This window comes from Amaranthus tricolor, chromosome 12 (genome assembly GCF_026212465.1).
Source record: "Amaranthus tricolor cultivar Red isolate AtriRed21 chromosome 12, ASM2621246v1, whole genome shotgun sequence".
NCBI lineage: Eukaryota > Viridiplantae > Streptophyta > Magnoliopsida > Caryophyllales > Amaranthaceae > Amaranthus > Amaranthus tricolor.
Genome location: NC_080058.1, coordinates 15210577 through 15223785, shown reverse-complemented (window position 1 = coordinate 15223785; position 13209 = coordinate 15210577).

The following is a 13209-nucleotide window of genomic DNA, read 5'->3' as shown; positions in this document are numbered from 1 at the left end:
AAAAATTAGAGGTAAACATAGGGGACCATAAGCTGTATAAAAATGTTAAAATGAAGTATGTTGAAGTATGTAAGAACCTTAAACATTTTAATTATACCCAAAATTTGTAATTTAAATAGAAAAATTCTAATAACAAATAGAACAACCCAAAATGACAAATTCGAACAAGTTTAAAGAACGGATGGAGTACTTCATAAGTTCAATAAAATAAATAAACCTAATAAATTAAAGTTATTTTTGTAACAGATCATAACTCGGTGATAATATTACCTCAAAATAAGGTGCTCATATGCTAATAGATTTTATTAATTAATTCATAAAATCTTGTATAAGACGGTTTCACCGTGAGACGTGCCTCATACATGGATAAAATATTACAAATTATTAATATATGGACTTCATGTTTTAAGGTCGTGATCACCGAGAGATGGTTTCTCACATGAATAGCTATAATTAGTTTATTCAACTCTCATAATGAGATCGGGTAATACATAATCACTTTTGAAGGGAAGGATTGAAAGTGTAATGCTTTTGCAACTTCTCGAAAATATCTATGTTTCCTTTCTATGATCCTATTTTGTTGGGGTGCTTCCAAACAACTAAATTGATTTACATCGTTTTGTGTTATATATTAGTAGGGTATTTCCAACGAAATTCCTTTGCATTATTAGTTCTTGATGCATGTACGCGTGGTAAATGCAAGGAAATAGATTTGATACGAAATGGAGGGATATTTCAAGACTGATGCAAAGAACGCTTTGACATGAACTGGACTGCCAGGCTTCAAATCAATGCAATCCTAGGCTTCCTCCTTCGACCTACGATGGAGTTTTCAGTGTTCTTGGATAGTATGAAGTGTAATCTTGAAGGCTGATCAAGGGTTTACACATTCATGAAGGGCAAACTGACCCTAAGTAACCCAATTGCAAACAATTGAATGAAAATTCACTCAAGGAATTTTTTCTGAATTTTATTAAAAATCAACTTGTCTTTTACAATGCATGAACCCCTATATATAGGATTAATGTACATGATCAGAAAAAGGAAGAAATACATGTTTAGGCAACTAACATAACGGTCATATGGCTCATGTGCATTACACGTGCCAATTAAAATATCAAAACAGAACAGAATACAACAGCTCTTCTTGAGTATTCTTCAGCTGAACGCTCGACCTTCACCTTGATTTTTCTTGCACTAACAGTGACTGTAAGGATGGTTCTTGGGCCTTGAAAGCAAGGTCCATATGGAGAGATTCCAATTCTACGCTCCACGTCCTCCCATGAACTCTGGTCACACCTGGGCGGGTCCGTCAAGGTAGCCTGGTCAGAAGGTTGGATCAACAGCTGATGGTTCTTATCTGCGACTGGGTTCCCTTGTGCTTCTATTCTAGGTGATTGTGTGCACTTCCAACATGTTTCCTGGACCTTTATGGCTAGGCCCATGTATAGAGATGACGTCCCCATGATTGGTTAGGTTCAGATCTCCATGGTCAAGGCTTGGGTCATGCTGCAAGATGGGCTGATCAGCGGATTTTGCTGAGTGTCTGATTTCTCTTGTTCTGACGTTGCTGCTGGCTTTCCTTGCATGAACCAATATGGTTCAGTTCTCACCATCTTAATTTTTTTGTCAAATTGTGTAATAACAACCTCATTACATTGCTTGAACAATGTAAAAAATAGATTTGTTGTTATTGATTAATTAATAACCAAGTAAACCTTAAATAGTCATCAACAAATGTGATGAACATGTCATGTTTTATTCTAAAAAGGTATCTCAAAGGATCCCACATGTCTACATGGACCAAATTGGAATATATCAGTAGTCATTTTTCTACTTTTTTAAAAACTATTCCTAGTTTGTTTGCTAAGGGGAAAATAATACAAAGGCATTCTTTGTTTACGTTTATGCCACTTAGATTGAGAAACACGTATTATATATATTGTGTCATTGTAAAACGAAGGTGACCCAATATCAGGTTTTACATTTGCCAGCAGTTGTATGTTTTCTCATTAGAAAAAGATGTTGCCCGCAGTTTGTTTCTTGATTTATTTGTGCCAAAGATTTTTTTACACATAATATAGGCTATTTCTTAGTATTTTGATCTATATGTTCTATGTATGTTAGTTTGTTATTGTTTGTTCAGCAAGTTTAGGATAAGCATGTACTGATCTAGAGTGAATTTTCCTCAAATATGTTAGAACCTTGAATATTTCTCTAACTACAAGCAAAATTGGCCTTATTGGGCCCACCCTCATCTTTCTTCCAAGTATTAGACTTGTAGTTGAAAGAGTATATATCCATGAATTTTCTAATTTATCCATGGTGTGTCTATGGATCTTACAATGAAAACAAATAAAAATAAAAAACAGTGTATATTGTCTTTTGGCTTTAAAATCTCGTTTAAATTTATTCTTGTTACTAAAGTTCATTCTCTTTTTTTTATCCTGCATGCATGTAATGGAAAGTTCTTAGTCATTATTGCTAAATTTATTGAATTCTTGATGTGTTTGTTATTGGGTAAGAAAGTTCTTCATCATCAAGATTATGCTTCTTGTGTGTTTTTATATGATATTCAACTTCATTAGAAACAAAATGAGTGTACGCCCATGTTAACTCTTAAATGTCCTTTGGGACAAGTTGCAAGTAGAACCAGAACAATCACATGTTTGTAAGAGATCTAAAGCTTCCTCCTCATTTCACAAGCCTTTTATTTTTGAGTAGGATTCTTCTAGTGTCATATCTTGTGTTTGAAAGGGCTTATTGATTTGTGCTTGCACTATAAAGTGTTGTGCTTATGAGGATTCACCAAATCTTTGCTCCAAGTTATCTCAATCCTCTTTTGTTGTTTTAAACCATACCATACTTTGAAAGATCTTCTCATCCATATTACCAAGAACCGATCCTGGAATAATATTTTTAACATTATCCCACGCATTTACAAGAACAACATTTGGTTGAAGATTTCCACACAGACCCATTTACAAATCCTATTTTATTTTTTCCATAATGAAACCCACACCAATACACACATTTGGAAAAATTTTTAGAATAATGAATGTGGGATGCCAGTAAGTTACATAAAAATTTATAAGATACAGGATGATTCAAAGCCTGTTACAGCCCTGATATGATGTTAAAACTAAGGCTAAAAGATATGTAAAACAAAAGAGTAAAGTTTCCTTTTATTTTCTTCACCAAAACCAATACATACAAGCACAAGGGAAGAATTTATGTACTAACTAAAACGAAAAGGAAAAAGGAAGAAAGTTAGTTATAACAACCTTATAACTAACTTCTTTATAAAAGATTCTTGTAACCAAATCCTAAATACGATCCTAGCAATATAAGCTAATATACACCTAGTTATTTCTTTATGCTTGTAAGATGGTGGCGTGCTACATCATTAGCTATCTCATCTAGAGCGCTCATCATATTCAAAGGAACACCTATTGTTAACATTATATGCAACTGTGGCTAGGTATTATGCTAGGGTCTTAGGAATATGATTTCCTTGGTTAATAATAGGCTTTACAATAAACTTAGTAACTTTTTTCCCTTGAAACAAATCATCCCTGTATTATATCTAAAATTTTGATGGATGCTGCAATGGGTTCAATTGTTCAACAAAAGATTTTTTTTTAGAGCATATTGAATGCTGGATTTTTTTTCATTTGACTAGGGAGCCATTCTTTGGGCTATGTGTTAAGGGTATTACCTTGCCGCCATGGTAGCAAGTTCCCACTTTAAATTGTTCCCCCAAAATTATATATTGGTTTTGGATTATTTTTATTAGTGAGTTTTTTGCTATTTGGCTTGGCAATAATTCTTTTGGTTATACTGTTGATAATGGTGACTAGAAGATTCTCAATCAATGGGGAAGATGAGTCATAGTGGTCGAGTACAGTGGTAAAATTCAAGTAGGCTTTTGTGGTGGCTGGACTCTAGACGAGTCATCTTATATTGCTGTCTTGAAAGAATTTTCCAGAGGCTAACGCTGAGTCGGTGTCCATAGTGCTTGGGGGACAATCGACTCGGCTATGAAGACTGCCAAAATGCATTTTTTGTAACAGAAGGTAAAGTCGATTCAGCGACTGGGATCACTTTGTGATAGTCGAGTCGGCGGCAGTTGCGGGAATGAAGGAGCAATTTCTTCGTGCATTGTTGGTCGGTTACTTGTTATTAATTAAGCACCAACTTCTTTTTCTAGGGGATTACTATATACACTGTTCATTTATTAGGGTTAGTTTTTATGACAAATACAAGAGACAAAAGTGAGCCATTCTAGAGAGAATTTTGTGATTCATCTTTGTAAATCTTTACATTCATAGTGAAATTATTTATTCTCGGTGTCGGTGGATGTAGCTATCACATTGCTAGTGAACCATGTTAAATCTCTAGTGTTATTTCTTATTGTTTAAATTGAATTTCTTGTTGTTTTATTATTGTTGATCAATTGTTGTTTCCGCTGTCACACAACAATTTGCATCAAGAGCTCAGGTTTAAATCGTTAGAGAGTTTTTGAGTGAAACAATAATGGCAGGAGATACTACAATAAGAACAGAGATATATTCTGGGAAGAATACCTTCGGACTATGGCAACTTAAGATGAAGGCTCTATTGAAACAACAACAGATCCGGCGCTCGTTGGCTCCAAAGAGTACTACTATTCCACTTGAAGATGGATTGACTGACGGGCAATTAGCAGTGTTGGAGGGAAAGTCTCATTTTACCATTTTGCTAAGTTTTGATCATCATATCATCACGAAGGTTGCTAATCAGGCGACGACAGCTTAATTGTGGCTGAAATTGGAGTCATTGTATATGACTAAGTCGCTGAACAAAATTTTTTTGCAGAAGTAGTGGTTGTTCAGTAGGGGTGCTTACATTATTGATGTTGCACTCGATTATATCCATTCAGATTGTTGGGGTCTTTTTAGAGTTGAAGGTATGGGAGGTTTCCGCAATTTTGTGTCATTTGTTGATGATAAGTCTTGATATACATGGCTCAGGTTGCTTAAGTCAAAGGATGAGGCCTTCAAAACTTTTAAGCTATGGAAAGCTTTGATGGAGAATCGATAGGGTAAGAAGATCAAGAATCTATGAACCGACAATAGGCTAGAGTTTTGCAAAGAAGAGTTTAATTAGTTCTGTGCAGATGAGGGTATTGGTGGGCATCATACCGTCAAGATGACACCACAGTAGAACGATGTAGTAAAGGGGGTGAATTAGACACTTCTAAGAGAGTTTGATGCATGCTCTCTGATGCAGGGCTTGGGAGGAGGTACTAGAGTGAAGTTTTGATGACAGATTGTTATATCATTAATAGGGGTCCTCATTTAGGAATTGACTTTAAAATCCCATTTGAGATCTGAAGTGATAAGTTTCCTAGTTTCTCAAATTGAAGGTTTTTAGCTGTGTTGCTCATTACCATGTTAGTAAGGGTAAGTTAGATCCATGAGCTAAGATGGGGTGTTTTGTTGGGTACTGTGATGGTGTGAAGGGGCTTAGGATATATTCACCTTCAAAAGGTCGGGTCATTCTAAGTAGAGATGTTACTTTTGATTAGAGCACCATGTATTCTAAGAAGAGTACAGAGACTTCTAATTCAGGAAAGAAAGGGGAGATCTTGTTTCAAATAGATGGGGTGCTTAAGGTACATCAATCTACCGTTGCTGATTCACCTCGAATACAATTTATTGATGATGATGCTGAGGTTCCAGTGCCGGGTACTCTTGAACTTGAGGTTACTCCTACTTCTCCTAACTCAGGGGAGGAGTTGGAGCAGTCTAATCAGGGGACATCTAGACAATTTGACACCATTCTTGAGAGACCTAGATGAGTTATGAAGAAGCGTATTAGGTTGATTGAAGAGATGAAAGGTATAAATTGTTTTTTTGAGGAGTTGACAGGTTATGCATTGAGTGTAACAGATGATTTAGAGTCATATGAACCCGCCACGTTAAAACAAGCAGTTAGTTGTAGTGAGTCGGCCAATGACTTGCTGTGATGGGTTAAGAGATGGAGTTTTTTTACAAGAACAGAGTGTGGGAGCTGGTGAAGGTATTGGAAGAAAGGAAGCTTTTATGGTGTAAGTGGATTTTCAAGAGAAAGAAGGGTCGTCAAAAACTAAGAAAGTTCGTTTTAAGGCTAGGATAGTTGCTATAGGGTTCAGTCAGGTTAGAAAGGCTTGATTTTGTAGAGATATTCTCACTTGTGGTTCGACATAATTCTATTCGAATGCTATTGTCAATTATAGCATATTTTGATCTTGAGCTGGAGTAGCTGGATGTTAAGACAAGTTTCCTTCATGGTGATTTGGAGGAGGAGATTTTGATGAAGCAACCCGAGTGATTCGAGATTCCAAGAAATGAGCACTATGCTTGCAGATTGATCAAGTCATTTTATGGACCCCCCCCCCCCTCCCCCCCCCCCCCCGACAGTGGTACAAGAGGTTAGATTCTTTCATGGTGTCACATTGTTTTGATAGAAACTCTTATGGCTGTTGTGTGTAACATAGTAAGCTGGATGATGGTTTCATGATTTATCTATTGTTATATGTTGATGACATGCTCGTTGCCACGAATATTGCTTGATTAAAGGAGTTGCTTAGTTCGGAATTCGACATGAAAGATTTGGGTGCAGCTAGGAAGACATTGAATATGGAGAACCATAGGGATCGGGCTAGCGGTAAGCTTTTCTTGAATCAGAAAACCTACGTCGAAAAGATTTTTTCTCGATTTAGGATGAAAAAATCAAAGCCTATAAGTACGCCAACAACTATAAGTTGTAAGTTGTCTTCGTCTATGTCACTTCAAACTAAGGAGTTAGCTTATATGTCTAGAGTTCCTTATGCTAACACGGTTGACTGTTTGATGTATGCTATGGTCTATTTTAGGCTGGATATTACGCACGTTATTAGTGTTGTAAGTAGGTTTATGGCACGACTTGAGAGGGAATACTAATAGGGGTGAAAAGGATTTTTCGCTATTTGAGAGAGACAGCTGATATTGGTCTTATATATGGGAATGGTAAGGAGTGTTTGGTTACTGGGTATAGTGATTCTAATTATACAACTGATGTGAATACCAAGAGGTCAGTGACGAGGTATGTGTTCACTTAGGGTGGTTCTGTGGTTAGTTGGAAGTCTACATTGCAGGTGGAAAATCATAAGTTGCTGTACTTGGAGACGAGTATCTGATGGGTCTTAGTTAGAGACTTATCGAGATGGGTCTTAGTTGGACACTTATCGAGATGTATGGCTAATGCATGAGTCTTACATCGGTTTTATCTTGAGATACGTTCACTATGTGTTGATGGAATCATTTGCTGACTACGAGTTCTCGTCAAGGTGGAGATTGTTGATAATGATGACTCGAACTTTTGTCTCAATCAATGGGAAAGATGAATCATGGTGGTTGAGTACAGCAGTAAAAGTCGAATAGGCTTTTGTGGTGGCTAGACTCAAGACGAGTCGGCGTATGTTGCTGTGGTGTAGGAAATTTCCTAAGGCTAACCCCAAGTCAACGTCCATTGTGTATGGAGGACAACCGACTCGGCCGTGAAGAGTGCCAAAAAATGCAGTTTTTTTCAAGAAGGTTAAGCCGACTTGGCGACTTGGGTCACTTTGTGACAGCCGAATCGGCAGTACTTGCGGGAAAGAAGGAAGCAGTTTCTTCATGCATTATTGGTTGGCTACTTGTTTTTTTAATTAAGCACTAACTTCTTTTTCTTGGGGATTAATATATATATTCTTCATTTATTATGGCTAGTTTTATCACAAAGTGTGTCATTCTAGAGAGAATTTGTGATTCATTTTTGTAAATCTTTGTATTTATAGTGGAATTGTTCGTTCTCGGTGCCGATAAATGTAGCTATCACATTGATAGTGAGCCATGTTAAATCACTAGTGTTATTTCTTATTGTTTGCATAGAATTTTTTTATTGTTTTATTATTGTTTTTCGATCGTTGCTTCTGCCGTCGTACAATATATATCTTATGGTTATTGATTTACTTCCATGGTAAAATTTTTCATTTTAAACTATTCCACCAAATTATTTTGACAACAATTGACTTGAATTTTTGTTGTATTTCTTACTTTTTTGTTATATTCCTTTTGATTTAATTGAGTTTTTGTTGAATGGATTTGTTTTGCCAATTGATTCTCGCTTCTTGATATGTTAGCAAAAGGTTATAGTTTTCTTGGATTGATTACTTGTAGAGCTATTTAACAAAAGAATCACATGTTTATCCAAGAATGTCAAGCATATGAAGTAGGGTGAATATTCCTCAATGTTCTCTATTTAATTTACTTTGTTGTTCATTATTTGATGTTAATAATTGTTTTATGGACTTAGACCATTGTCACATTTCGGAAGCTAACCTGCTAAAAAGAGCTGCCATAACATGTTATATTAGATATTTAACAAAGAAGCAAATTCAAATGAATACTACGTTTAGACAAACTGGTCATCGTCCACAACTAGCATGGTCGTCTATTAACATGTGCAAAGCAGTCCACCGTATAGGGCCTCATTATCAGAAGGGTCCTAAAAATCCATTTTTATACTTATTTGATTTATTATTTCAATTACTGCAAACACATATATACTATTTTACACGAGAGTAAACAAGTAATAAAGAGCCAAATAGTATCAATTGTAATCAATTGAGAGATTTTATTGTATTTTAGTATTTTGATTTGTTTTTTTAATAGTAAGGGTTTATACTATAAATTTGACACAGGAGCCTCAAAATTTACAAGACAGCCTGACAACTAGCAACCCACTCATCCACACTAGACTTCGACTGAACACCTAGAGGAAGGGGGTTCATTGGGCGGCTCAATAGGGAGGGGGTTAAAGTCATCAAATTGATGGGTAACGGAAGTGTATATTTGTCTTTTTTGTTAAGCTTTAAATAAATTGAAACCTTGATGTTACTAGGAAATTTTGAAGGAAAACAAGTATTGTCACTTATTTTTCTATATCTTTTACTGTTCATTTGGTTAATGGTGTTAATTGATGGTACTAGAAATAATTTGTAGTTATAATTTTCATGATATATATTATATCATTATCATGGTAATGAAAATTTGATCGTAAGAAAGTTTTTGGTCCATAATCTTCCACTACCACCTATATACCACATGTTCAAGTGGTAATGAATTACAATGAATTTTGTGAAGAAAATGTGATTGTTGAATGAGAATTAGTATGGTCATTAAATTTGTCAAGATATATTTTTTCTAAAATTACATTAAGATTTCATTACTATTCACACCATTTAGTACCGATTATCAAACAGGTTGTTAAAAATTTGTTACATTCAAGAGGTTGGAAAGATCAACAAATTTTCGGTTTCAAATTTCTTTTGAACTCCTTATTAATCCATTCATTTTGCATATAAATTTGTATCATTATTTAGAGCTCATGATGAGAATTATGAGGTTTCATTCTAAGCTAATATACTGCAGGTATAATGATTTTGTAATCTCTGATTTATTTCTCTTACATATCAAATTATGAATGCTTATTTATCCTTATATTATTTATTAATAATAACTAACCCCTGTAGGAAAAATGTAGAAAAAAAATATCAATAACTTGACTATTAATAAACCTAAATGAATATATATCTCAAATCAACATTCTTTTTCAACATTGTATATGTAAAATATAAATCATAAGTAATTATGGCAGAAAGCTATTGGGAGGAACAAATTAACGTTAATCTGGGAGAAATTAATAAGATTAGAAGGAAATCTGGCAACATTTATCTAGGAGGGTTGAAGAAGCATCGAACGTGCATTAGAAGTATTAGTGCATGAGAAGGCCACGTGCGATTGGAAGACACTTGTCCATTATTGAAGATTATTACAAGTTAGTGGAACACGTGTTAATAGAAGAAGCAAAGATCGCCATATAAAATAAAGGAAAAATAACCAAAGTAAAGGAGAACTTGACTCGTCAAGGACAACAACAGTGACATGCAAGGGAATTTTGGGGATTAATGAAATAATAGAATGAATGTTCTACATGCACAATGATGGGCTATAAATACTTTCAAGGAGCACATAAATGAGGTAACAAAATTCTACTATCGAGAGAGATACAAAGAACTCAAAGTAATTAATTGTTAAAGAGTTATTACAACTGAATTTCAAGGACCCATATTTATTTTCAAAAGAACATTGATAACACAATTATATATCCAAGAGAGTGATTACAATTAATTTTCAATAGAGCATTTGTCAGATTATCATAAACACCTCACGTCTAAACAAGTCCTAAGCGTTAATCCACCTTGTAGCCACTGTGATCCTGGAAAGACCTATTAGGCAATTTGTCTCAGACTGATACTAACTTGGGCGTCGGAGTGGGTCCCCGGAAGAACGTTCTGGGCCCTACTAACCCCTGGTTGCAATTTACAGGTACAACCATCTTCTCAGGTGATCTTATCGCTTAACATGGCAAGATAACAAAGACAGACTTCCACCAGCAATTAACTCTTTAAATCAAGGGATTAGGGTTTTCATAAATTGTCCTGCAAAGCCAAACAGGAACAATTTAGCGCTAGAAGGAGGGCAAGTTTTTCTTTCTTAGCCAAAAAGATATCTTAAGAATTTTCAATAAGAAAAGATACCGAGCAGTTGACAGAATCAGAGCTAGAACACCGACCAGTCCAGAGGGAGTAAACCTCACAGAAGCAGATCACAAAAAAGGAGATCTGCTGAAAATGATAATATGATACAAAGAAGGGTAGATGAAAGACGGTCTCTGAGGCAGTCACAAAGCTCTCAAAGAGAGCAACAAATTGTGTCGACCTCCCAGACACCTAAAGCAACTCCAGAGACACAATAAGTTGGGGCAGTACAGCCTCAATTTACTTTGACTAGAGATACTTTAGTCCTGCTAGCAACTGCACTGGCTAATGCTATCAAAACTAGAAGGGAATATGCTACCCTATCATAGGGAGAGCAGATTTGCTCTGAGAAAGGACGGGAGGAGGAAGATGAATCATACATTCCTCTTTCTAGTCAAAGACAGATGGCAAGAAAGTCAATTCAATTGGGCTCCCGTAAAAATAAAAGTGTTCATTTTGAAGTTGAGAGAGAATCGCATCCAGAAAAGAAATATGCCTGGTACAGGTCCCCATATAATCTTAGAATTTTGTCCCAGTAAGGGACACATATACAAAAAGGGTGGACAGAAACAGTCTATCCAAAGACAGATTCTCAGGCAACAATAAGAGAATAAGAGAATTCAGGGAAGGCAAAGAAGACAGAAAGAATTTTGCAATGCGTAGGCTGGCGAAAAATCTATACATGTGGCAGAAAGCATGCAGCCAGAAGTACATTCCCTAAAGGAGAAATTATGTAGCCAGAAGTACATTCCCTAAAGTACATACCTCCAAAAGTCCTAGAAAATCAAAAAAATAAGATTTTTTTTGGGAAAACTCCCTTTGTAGACTCAATTAGGAACGGGAACAGCAACAAGAGGGGGGGGGGGGGGGGGGGGGGGGTGAATTGTTGTTGTTACTAGTTTAAGCGTTTTTGCCCTATTTTTGCGGAATTGAATAAAATAAATAAAGCTTAAACTTAGAGCGAAATAATTAAAAGAGACAAACGATTTTTACGTGGAAACCTTCTGGGCCTAAACAGAAGGAAAAACCACGACCCCTCGGGATTTCTAAATTCTCCACTATGTTTAAGGCAACTCGTTACAATTACATTAAACATCTTACTTCACTTGAAGCGCATCAACTAGGCCAACTTCTCCCTCAAATTGCTTCACTCAAAGCAACAAACTTAGCTTCACTAAAAGCTAAACTCCACACTAGCTTCACTAAAAGCTATGTCCTTAGCTTTACTCAAAGCTATTCTCTTCTCTAGCTTCACTAGAAGCATTCTAATTCCCCCTAGACTCACCCAAGTCTAGTTACAAAGATTCTCTAAAAAAAACCTTACAAAAGGATAAAAATTCTCTAAAAATAAAATCAATAAGTTGCACAAGAAAATATTATAAATTAATTGGCATTTTTAAAACAAAATTTTCTTGTAAAAATTCTCCCAAAATTACGTATGATTTAATGGCTCAAACTAAGGCAAGTTTTGAAGAATAACTGAGTCCACTATTTATAGAGCTAAAATCCCTAATAAAAAGGAATATTCCAACCCATTATATCTTATCCAAAATAATCATGGGAATAATGTGGATTAAACTACCAGACGGTTATTTCCACAAGACTTGAATAAATCAAGTATACGTTTAAAACAACAATAACCGCTGTTCCCTAATAATACGTTCTGTTCCCTTAAGCAGCAGTTTCTTCAGCAACAGTTCCTGTTCCCATAATAACTGTTGGAACTTTTATGCTATTTATAGAAACGGTTATACTTAATAGGAATGGTTAATTATAGAAATGATAACCTATTTTCTAAGATAAAGACCGGTTAAAAATAATAGCAAAGACTTTTTCAACAACAGCTATTCCTATATTTAGCAAATCCAATATTTACTAAATATAGATCCTAAAATAAAGGATCTTTATTTAGAGACTCATACGTAAAGTAATTTTTAGAAAACTTTTTGCCAATTAACTATAATAAATAAATGCAACAAATTAATTTCAGTACATTAACTAAAAATAATAATTATAAATAAATAACCAAAATTTCCAGTTAACGTAGGCTGACTCCAGTTCAGGAACAGTGCGCTCTCTCCAATTTCCAGTTTTGTTAGAACATCCAACTTAGGAACAGTAGACCTGCTGTCTCCATTTTACATCCTAAGCGATATACTTCTTCTAACATCTTTCGGATCCTTTTGACACGTACATTTCCATGAACCAAGTCATAGGTACTATCAACGATCATAATCACGACCGGATATCGACCTGCACACAATCTCTAAAAACATATTTGTTTAAATAAAGTGTAGTCATCATCAAAACTCAAGAGGTCCAACACCCTTCATTCTAGAGATTGATGTGTTGCCAGCAAAATGATTAAAATTCCCGTCTCACCTGACTTACAAAGGAGAAACCTATCCAAATGCCCATCTGGCAGCATTCAACAAAGAGATGGACATGGACAACCACACTGATGCTAGCTGGTGCAAAAACTTGATCATGACCCTGACAAAGACTGCACAAAAATGGGTTCAGAGCCTCCCAGATGGTTCAATTTCATGTTTAAATGAGCTGGC